This window comes from Salarias fasciatus, chromosome 3 (genome assembly GCF_902148845.1).
Source record: "Salarias fasciatus chromosome 3, fSalaFa1.1, whole genome shotgun sequence".
NCBI lineage: Eukaryota > Metazoa > Chordata > Actinopteri > Blenniiformes > Blenniidae > Salarias > Salarias fasciatus.
Window position 1 is genome coordinate 8,386,396 of NC_043747.1, and position 10,085 is coordinate 8,396,480.

Here is a 10,085-nt window from a genome sequence, read left to right on the forward strand (position 1 = left end):
ATGAATAATTAATTTTATCTGACGTACAGCCAATGAAAATGCACGTTTATTGCCCCAATCCAATCATGACAAAAGGCGGGTCTTAATTTAATACAAACTCATTCCGATTGGCTTTATTAAAACCATATAGGCGGCGCTTAGTGTATTTTGCATACAAAGTATACATATTCAAGTAAAACTCCTCGGATTGGTAATGTTCCTCATTAATATCCAGTAGCAACCACGAGCTGACCAATGACCTCGAAGAATTGAAGCTGCTTAGAATAAATTCACCAAAACCCGCCTTCTTTCCGATGTTTACCGAGTTCTGCCGAGGCGAGTTTCTTCCCTCAGAGCAAAAATAAAAAAAATCTCTGTTCTGTCGTTCGTCTCGCTCTGGATCAGCCTGGGCTCTAAGAAAAGAGGCTCAGGGCTGAGGCCTGTTCAGGTATCCGATTAAACAGGACAAAAAGGTCGAACCACATTGTATTTCCACACCTAAAACATTGTATAAGGGATTATTTTTAACGGTATTTTAGAAATACGTCGACTTTTTGGCTTTTTCTCGAGCGCTCTCTTGGATCTCTGGGACTTTAATGCAAGCCGCGGACTCGACTGCGAGGGACAGCCGCCCGGGAGACTGGATTTTCGGCCCGCCTTTTAGGAAAATATCGGTGAAGCCTTGACTGTTTATTAGACGCTTAATTTTAACGGAACGAAGCACTCGTTTACATTTTTATATTATGTATGTGATGTATATCATTGTGTAATGTTGAATGATTGATGTTTTTCTCCTAATTTGTTCTAAAAATGCGAGAATCTCAGGCCACGTTTCGAAGGCAGAAAGAAAAGCCACGGTTTTGGCGGCGAAATAGCTGTCTTTGCTTGATTAAATATATGAAATAGCGAAATTTTCTACTTCGATTTATCATTATTACGGTTTTTTACACAGTAATTTATATGTGTTCTCGTTATAAGCGGACAATTTTAACACTTAAACCATGGTTTAGGAAGCTCAAAGCAGAAGTCCTTTATCTACGATGGCTGTTACCTGTCGGTCCACTTTCCCATTAGTTATGTATATTTACTATTTTTACAGTATACGTGTAAGATGTGTTTCAACAGTATTATGTGAGGCTTAGTCGGTGTTTTATTTACAGCAAGTAGCCTGGTGGTTTTAGCATCAGATTGAACACTGTTGGGACAAAACCTTCCAGTTAGCCGCTTAGCGGAGTAATTATAACCGAGTTAAATCCCCGCTCCGGTGAGCCAGCTTCTTTTTCCAGCTTCGGATACGGCAGTCGTGTGTTTTTTACTTTTTTTTTTCACGTGTTTGAGTTGCATTTCAACGTGAAACGGGCAGACAGAGGTGGAGGCTAGGCTAGCTGTCGCGCTCGCTCTGTTCGGGCTCAACATGGCGGACCTTGACTTCTTGTTGTGAACGAGAAAAGATGGAGTCGAGAATATTCTTGTTGGCTAACTTGTCAAGCCGAACCAGACCCGCGCTTTTTTAGAGAAAGTGGAGCTCCTTTTGGGGAACCAGGGATAATCCCTGTTGTGTTATATAGCTGTAACTGTAAACATGACAGAATTATAACTATTGAGGCTGTGCTGAAGTTGTGTTTAGCTGTTTCTGAGGTCCAGACTACTCGTCAGTGTTGAAGCCATTTTGCTGTTAGTGAAAAGATAAGGTAGCTGTTTACACAACAGCCAGTAAAATGCAATCTGCAGTGGACATCACACTCTTGTGTAACAATTTCATGCCAATAACCAAGGGAGAGGAACAACTGATTGCCTGTTTTTGTTCTAATGGCCACAGGCTGAAATGTGAACAGTCTGTGTGCACCATATTGACAAAAGTATTTGCTCAGCTGTCCAAATCATTGAGTTCAGATGTTCCAATGACTTCCATGTTTTCAGGTGTATAAAATTAAGCAGCCAGGCTTGCAGACTATTTCTACATATATTAGTGAGAGAATCAGGAGCTCAGTGCATTCCACTGTGGTACAGTGATGGGATGTTTCCTGCTCAGGAAGTCCTGCAGTGAAATTTCCACACCACAATCAACTACAGGTACTGTCACAAAGTGAAAGTGATTGAGAACAACAGCAAATCCGCCATGAGGTGGTAGGCAACAAAAAAGTCACAGAGCGGGGTCAGATAATGCCGAAACTTTGTGCAGAGCCAGTAGCTACACATCTCCACACTTCATGTGATTTTCAGATTAGCTCGAGAACAACTGCATCCAAGCCGTACATCAGTAAGTCCACTGCGAAGCGTTGCATGCGCCGGATTCTAGAACAGTGGGGACGTGTTGACCAATCACGTATCTCCGTTTGACAGTCTGATGTACAGTCAGGGTTCAGCAGTTGCCAGGAGAACAGTGCTTGTCAGACTGAATTGTATCAAGTGTAAAGTTGCGTGGAGGCAGATTATGCTGTCGTGGTTTGTGTTTGGAGAGTAACTCATTTTCAGAATACCAAGACATTTTGGACAATTTCACATCAGTGTCTGACCCCCCAAATCCCCCTTGAGAAGAATAGTGAAAAATTCCCATAAATACGCCACTGTTCAACTGCAAAAAGTGGACCAGCATCATTTTAAATCCTCTGGGTTAAGAATGGGATGTCACTAGTTCATGTGTGTGAATGCAGTTGAGCAAATTCTTTTGGCAATATTGTGTATTTTATAAAAATATCAGGTGCTGTGATGTGTGTATCTGTTACTTCATATTTGTGTAAAAGCAGTGTGAGCTGAAGCTGAACACAGTAGGTGAGCCTCTTCTGTGTATTGATTGCACAACTCCAAGCTGGGATGGTGTTTATTGCCTGTAATGAGCTTGTAACAGTACCCAGAAGAACATTTTGTCAGATTGTAATATTACTCCTGCTGCCTTCTTGTTTAAATAAAGAATCTGAAACAACATGACGGTCTGGAGATTGTTTTATTCAAATCCATGTTTCCACATTACATGAATGTTTGCTTAAAGAGACACATTTTCCACTTACCAGTAGTATGAAGATGCTTTTTCATTACCTGCTTCTTTTGACAGATTTACCAAAGAAATATCCTTACGGTTGAGGAAGCAAATATGGGTGTGTGATCTGCAGCATCCATGGACTAGATTCCTGCTCCATTCAGAGTTTTGTTGTCATAAACGAGTCGGGGAATCGGCTCTACCCACAGCGCTGAAATGCAGACAAGAATGTGACAGTAAATCACTTTGTTCACCATGTGCCATGATATGCCATGCCTATACAAAGGACTCATTATTGAGCTGTTGGCTCCCTCCTCTGGCCCGTACTGAGAATTAAAAGTGTTGCACAACCACACTGTGGAGGCAGGAAGTGGAGCCGAGAGGGCCCAGCAGCCAGACGGCTCCCTCTGCTGCTGCTCTGTGGGGAGTGCGCAACGCTCCATCCAGCTGTTCTCTGCAACACAACACTGTGTGCTGGAAAAATATCACAGCTGTATATCATTTTCTGGTGAGTTTTTAACACACTCATGGAAGGAACATGCAATCTCTTTATTTTTTTTTCAAACTTCAATTACTGCTTTTGATTATTTTATTCCAAATTTTACTAACTTCATCCAACTGTTTCCACCGTGCTTTTGAAACACACTGACATTCACACTGAGGAGCAATTCATGGTCCTCACACGAATGGTTTAAACCAGGGTAAGAAATCCATGGATAACATGCAAACTCCACACAAAAAGGCCAGACTGGCATTTGAACCTGGACATCCTCGCTGTGAGGTGAAAGCGCTTACCAAGGTTCATTTCAAAATGTGTTTCTAAGTGAACACAATGACTATTTAAAAGTCCTATAAAGTGGATACACGGGTCGTTTTGACAGTTTCTGAACAGGTGGCTTATTTTATTTGACGACAGCTTGTTAGCGATCGCGACAACAAAAACATTAAAAAAAACCTCCCTGAAACAGTCAATTATCAGATACGTCGTTGTACGTTTTTTGTTCCAGTCGGCTGGTTGTTTGATTTGGCCTGTTTGAGCGTCTCGGTGTGCTTTCTCCCTCCGGGGGAATGAATTCCTGCGAGGCGGTGAGGGCTGGCGGATCCAGGGGGAGCTCTTGTGTGGTGATGTCAGCCCCGACAGTGAGGGTGTTTTCAGGGGTGGGGGTGGTGGAGGCGGGGTGGGGCTTGGTGATGGCGGCGGCGGCGGCGGCGGGGGCTTTGTAGCACAATAAAGTAGGCGAAAGAGGAGGGAGGGAGAAAACACGGCCGGGCAGATGCAGAGACGGAGGCACAGTCTGTCTCCTCTCTGCTCCAGAACAGCGGCTGGGTCTCATACGCCGGCCCACAGTGAACTGATTGAAATACTTCACGTTGTATTTCCCCCTTCAGTCGTGCACCAGGATGTTGCTTTGCAATTAGGACAAAAAAAGAAAAGAGAAAAGGTGACGCAGGGTCAGAGGCATGCTCAAAACAGCCCAGCGGAATAGGCCGGCCCATTTTTGTCCGCGAGAGAATGTCCTGTTCTCCGGGTGTTTGTTTTGGCCGGTGTCGGCGCCTGCCGAGCGTCTTCATCTTCCTTTTATCATCCAGACGCTCTTTCCGGAGCCTTCCATCCACCGTCTCTTTTCATGTGCGCAGAAAAACCTGCAGACTGAGGCGGGAGTGTTCAGTCGGCCGCGTTCGCCTCAGAGCGGCTGAACGGCCGATCTGGGTTTTCGTTAGCGCTCCATTCAGCCTCTTCCTGGAACTATCTGGGTGCTAAATTAATTGCTCCTGATCCCGCCTCGCGTTGCAATCGGCTTAGAGCTAATCTTGGGTTCTCACAGAGCGGCCAAGTATCGTCTGGACGCCGCCGCCGCTGCCGCCGCAGCTCTGAGCTGTCCGCCGCCGCCTTCTTCCAAGGTTTTGACCCCTGGCGCTGGACGTCCTGCTCCCAATCAGCGCACACCTCCACCCCCAACACTTTCCTCACCATTTCTACTTACTGTCAAGCTCTTTTCAAGCTTTTTTTTTTCATCATCCAATTCTACACAGCGTTGATTCGCATCGTATCTTTTCTCATATCTGTTTATCCCTCCATTTCTTCTCCTCTTCCTTCCTATCATCCTCTTTTGTATTTATAATAATAATTAAACTAGTAAAACAATGGGCTAGTAAAAATGTTACTGAGGAAAACACCTGTAATAAAATATCTAAGAACCCTTTTAACTGGGAAGACATTGCTTGAAATTTGGCAAATGGCAACACAGTCTTTCCTTCAGACAAATAGGTTGTATTTTAGAGGCTAAAGGTCAAAGGTCAAGGTCGTTATGACCCCGTGGAAACCCCGATTCCCTCGTGACCTCCTCCCGTCGCCGTTTCGGCTGCTGCGGCTCACATTTTAGGGCAGGTCATCTTTCCAGGTTCCCAAGGTTGGCAATTTGATCGCCATCTGCGCTGTGACCACGTGTCGGAGCGTCCTTGATCGAGACACCGAACCCCGACTCGCTCTCAGCAGAGGCCCGGCGTCCTGCACGACTGGCGGGAAAGACGCTCAACCATCACCTCACAGGTCGCTGAGTTTATAATGTTTCCTTTACAGGTCTGATCGCTTCATATCCGTACAGCAGTTCACCGCAGAGACAGCGTCCGGCCACGAGGTAGGAATTCAACTTTTCCTTTAGTTTCCCAGCTCCTCTCCTGTTGTGCTTCCCCTGGACCGACGCCATCGCCTCCGACCATCTGCCTCGCTTTCTTCCTTTTTTTTCCTCCCCCCCCCCCTTTGCCTTTCTTCTAATTTCAGCGCAACAGTTCTCATTTCGCTTTGGATCACAAGATATGTTTACCTCATGCCATCTCTTAAATTACACCGCCCCAACCCTTTTATCTTTCTTCTTTCTCTTTGCGAGACTTTTCTTTCTTTTTTTTTTTTTTCCGGCTCCCTGTCTTTCCGGGAGGTTCTGACTGAAGTGCCTGTGTGCTATTTAAAGAGGCGTGCAGAAACGCAGGGTTGTTTACAGTGCCCTCAAAAATACAGGCTGTCTAGAAACAGGAAGTACCATCGCCCCGGAGCGGAGCGGAGCAGCACACAGCGTCAGCCAACATGCAGCCACTTCCTCCTCCTCCTCCTCCTCCTCCTCCTCCTCCTCCTCTCACGGCTGAGCAGCGGCTCCAGCAAAACAACCCTCACGCTTATCAGAGAATTATGCACCCCTCCCCTCTGCTGCCCGCCGTCCTGAATGGCGCACATACACAGCAGGCTCTCGCCCCTCCACCATGTCCTATCTCGCTCGCTCCCATTCTCCCGACGCCTGCAGCCCCCCCCACTCCCCCCTCCCCCCACCACCCCCCACCCTTCTCCCTCCAACCGCCTCTCTTTGCCAGTACAGCATGCCTGAGTAGCTGCCTGGAGATGAAGGAGCTAATTAATTTGATTTAGCCGTCCTCTCTCTGGCAGTGGAAAAACCAGCCGTCCACCCTCCCCTCCCTCCCTCCCTCCCTCCTCCGCCGCCGCCGCCGCCGCGCGGTATCAGCCACCCCTCCCAGATGATTTTCCACCTATCCGTTTGAGTCTCCACACTCCAAAAACCTCTCTTCCTCTGCTGTTTTTTTTTTTTTTTTCTCGGTTACACAACCGTGTTCTATCACGGGTTAACTGCATATCAAAGCGACTGCAAATCCGACACCGACGCGACTGTCGGATGCGGCCTCCGTCCGTTCGAATCCCGCTCCTCCGCCAGCGTTCCGTCTGGCGTGCGCCGATGGAGGGGGGGGGGGGGGGGGGGGGGGGGAGAGGGAACGGGGCCGTGTGACTCAGCAGTGCTTCGCCCGCTCGTGAAAAGTTCAACGCGTTCGCTCTGGGGATCTGAGGCGCGCCTGTCAGGCGTCGCGAGGACCAAACCCCGTTTCCGTCACAGGATCCGCCTATCGAGTTACACCGGGCGAGCGCGGCCGCCGCCACACGGGTGTCAAACGTAACCCGTCATCATGAGCCGACGAATCCGTCCCGGGCTTTCACCGAGCCTGTGGGACAGACTGAAGCATGCAGTCTGTGGACATCTGCTGAGGACGGCCTCCGTGGAGTGTGTGTGTGTATGTGTGTGTGTGTGTGTGTGTGTTTCAGGCCCAAACACAAATGAAATGTCTTCCCACAGTATTTAGGAAAACAGAACACAACTTTCTCTGCACCTTTCTGACACTGTCTTCTGGTAATCACCAGCTTCATTGCACGAAAAAGGAAAAGATCATACGTCCCTATTTCATAGTTATTACGCTTAATTCCATGCAGTTAAATCCAGATGCGAAAACAAAAACAACTATTAGATTAGAAAATGTTCGGAGAAACTTTTGAGACTTCTTCAGCACATTTAAATCACACAGTACTGAAGCGAGTAAGACAATTCAGCATCGTGATCCTAGTTCCATTTTCATATTTAAATTGCAGAAATATATGTGTAATGAACGTATCGGCAGCTGACTGAACACGAAAGCCGAGGGTTCACACACCTGCCTTTTCAGTGACTGGTGGTTTCACTCCAGACGGCTTTGCTAACTTTGATGACAGATATCTGAGTCTGAAAAGACGGAGAGCTGTTAGTGGAAGGTTGAAAAGCGAGCGCCGTCTCCGCTGCCTGAGTTTGTGCCGCGATCGCGGCTGCACGCCGGGTGAACGGCGACACGGCGAGTCAAAGCGAAACGGCCCGATATTCAGTCTATGAATGAAGAAAACTGCCAGACGATTGTAAAGATTATTCTGGAGAGCAAATTTTGCAGCTGTTTAAACTACAGGTGCAGTTTTTAAAGCTTTATCATGTTATCCACGAATTCTGCCTATAATGTCATCGTCTTCTGCAGAATCTTGTCATGTTGGAGCTGTCTGTGGCACGGATCTTCTGTTCCACGTTACTGGCTCGCTGATATTCTTTGTGGTAAACAGTGTGAAGTGAGGACGTGCTCCAGCATGCTGCCTTCTTCTTATATCAGCAGAGCTTCCAGCAACGCCGCCCCTCGTTTCAGCGCTCGGGGTTTGAACACGCTTTCGTTATTTCTTGCTTTCCGCGTCCATAAACGCACACATCTGCGGCGCACAGTCATAACACTCGGGAGAAAACCCAGCGTGCATGCGAGTGTGTCAGCGTGCAAATCTCGGCTGCAGGAGCCGCTCCATTGTTGCTTCTAAAGCCGCCGCTTCCTCTTTAAGAAACCGCTGACATTTGAACTCCCCGAACGTCGTTTGACTTCCCACTTTGATCTCCGTCCAAGTCAGCTGGAGAGCAGGTTAGTCATCCCGTCTCTGAGATCACCGGGGATGTTTACTGACGCCCGAACACGCCTCTGGATATATTCCCACATATGTATTTGCATGAGGAGGAGCGCGACCGGAACCCCAGAGGAAACGTTCACTAGTGTTTCTGATTGCGCAGCCGATGTCTATAAACTGCGGGGTTGTTTTTTTTTTTTTTTTTTTTGTCTTTTAACAACCAATCACATAAAAACCCAGAGTAAAAATGTGATCCTGGACATGCCTCGCAGAGGAATGACCAACTTTAGTGCTCAGGTGCAGAGAGATTAAAACAGGCTGAGTGCAATTTAGGAGTCTGACAGGGATGGAGAACTTGTCATCCTTTATCGAATGCAAGAAAGCTGACTCACTCAGCCGCTTCCTGGAAACAAAACAAAAAAGAAAAAAACCAAGCTATCTTTATGACCCAACTGTTAAAACTCAAAATATATTTCTTTATATTTCACTTTTTAGAAAATGAAGAAATTACGATTCAGTTCACCAGTTTTTGTTTTGTGTAGTTTTTTCTTTTTTTACTTCCCGTGGAAAGTAATTAAAGTCTTGTTGACGTAATGATTGAAATTTTCCAAGCGAGATGGCCTCCTTAGTTCCCTCCATCTTTGTGTATTCAGACGTGCGTGTCGCTTGGCAGCACAGCGTGAAAAGCTATGATCACGTTTGGCCAAACGGCCGTGAATGGGGACGGACGGACGGACGACGGGGAGCCTCTGAATGCAGGGCTGGTGGCCGGCTGCAGCCGCGGGACAATGCCAGCACACACACATGTGTGTGTGTGTGTGTGTGTGTGTGTGTGTGTGTGTGTGTGTGTGCTCTCCTGTAACACACACACACCCACCCGCACACGTGCACTACAGACGGTCAGCTTCATGCACGCACACACACACACATGAACTTTCTTGTCCCGACTCGTATATGATTTTTTTTTCTACTTCCATTTTTTAATCTCCTCATACCCAGCATGCTTTGAAAACGTGCAGGAGTGCATGTGAGCGGACAGGGAGGAGTGTGTGTGTGTGTGTGTGTGTGTGTGTGTGTGTGTGTGTGTGGGGAGAGAGAGAGAGAGAGAGAGAGAGAGAGAGCGAGAGAGAGAGAGAGAGAGAGAGAGAAAAAAAGTTGGTCCAAGTGAGCCAGAGAGGTCACAGGAACAACACCCAATCCCAGAGCGGTTCCCATGGCGACAAGTGTGGCAGCGTACAATGAGGGTGAGAGAGAGTGATGAAAGAGAGAGGGAGAGATGGAAAGGGCAGGGGAAAAGCGAGGAGGGCGGGTTGCTGGCGTCAAGGTTCAGTTGGTGAGTGCTGGGTGGGGTGGGGGGGGGGGGCTGCTGGGGGCGAGGTGGGGTATGGAGTGTGTGTGTGTGTGTGTGCGTGTGTGTGTGTTTTGGGGGGGTTCTCCACTGAAAAGGACAGTGGGAAGTATGATGGTCCTGCAGCAGAACGCGCCGCTCTCCCGCCCCGGCCGGGATTTTTTTTTTTTTTTTCAGCCTTCTTGTTCCAGCTGAGAGAGGAGCTCATGATGTGAGGCCGCGGAGTGGCTCATGGCCGTCGGCGGGGGAACACAGACACACGGAGTTTCCACTGACCATGACGCGTGTGTGTGTGTGTGTGTGTGTGTGTGTGTGTGTGTGTGTGTGTGTGTGTGTGTGTGTGTGTTTGTGTAGATGAGAGCGGCCAGAACCATGAGGCTTGCTGCTGTGTGACACTTCTTCGCGTAAATGAGTCAGAGGTGATATCCAGCTGCAGGCCTCAGCGGCGGCGGCGGCGGTGGCGGCGGCGGGGCTGTTTTCCAGAGAGCAGGTGCCGTCCGTGGCTTTAATGTCACTGCGTCCACGCCCGCTGACACAGGAGC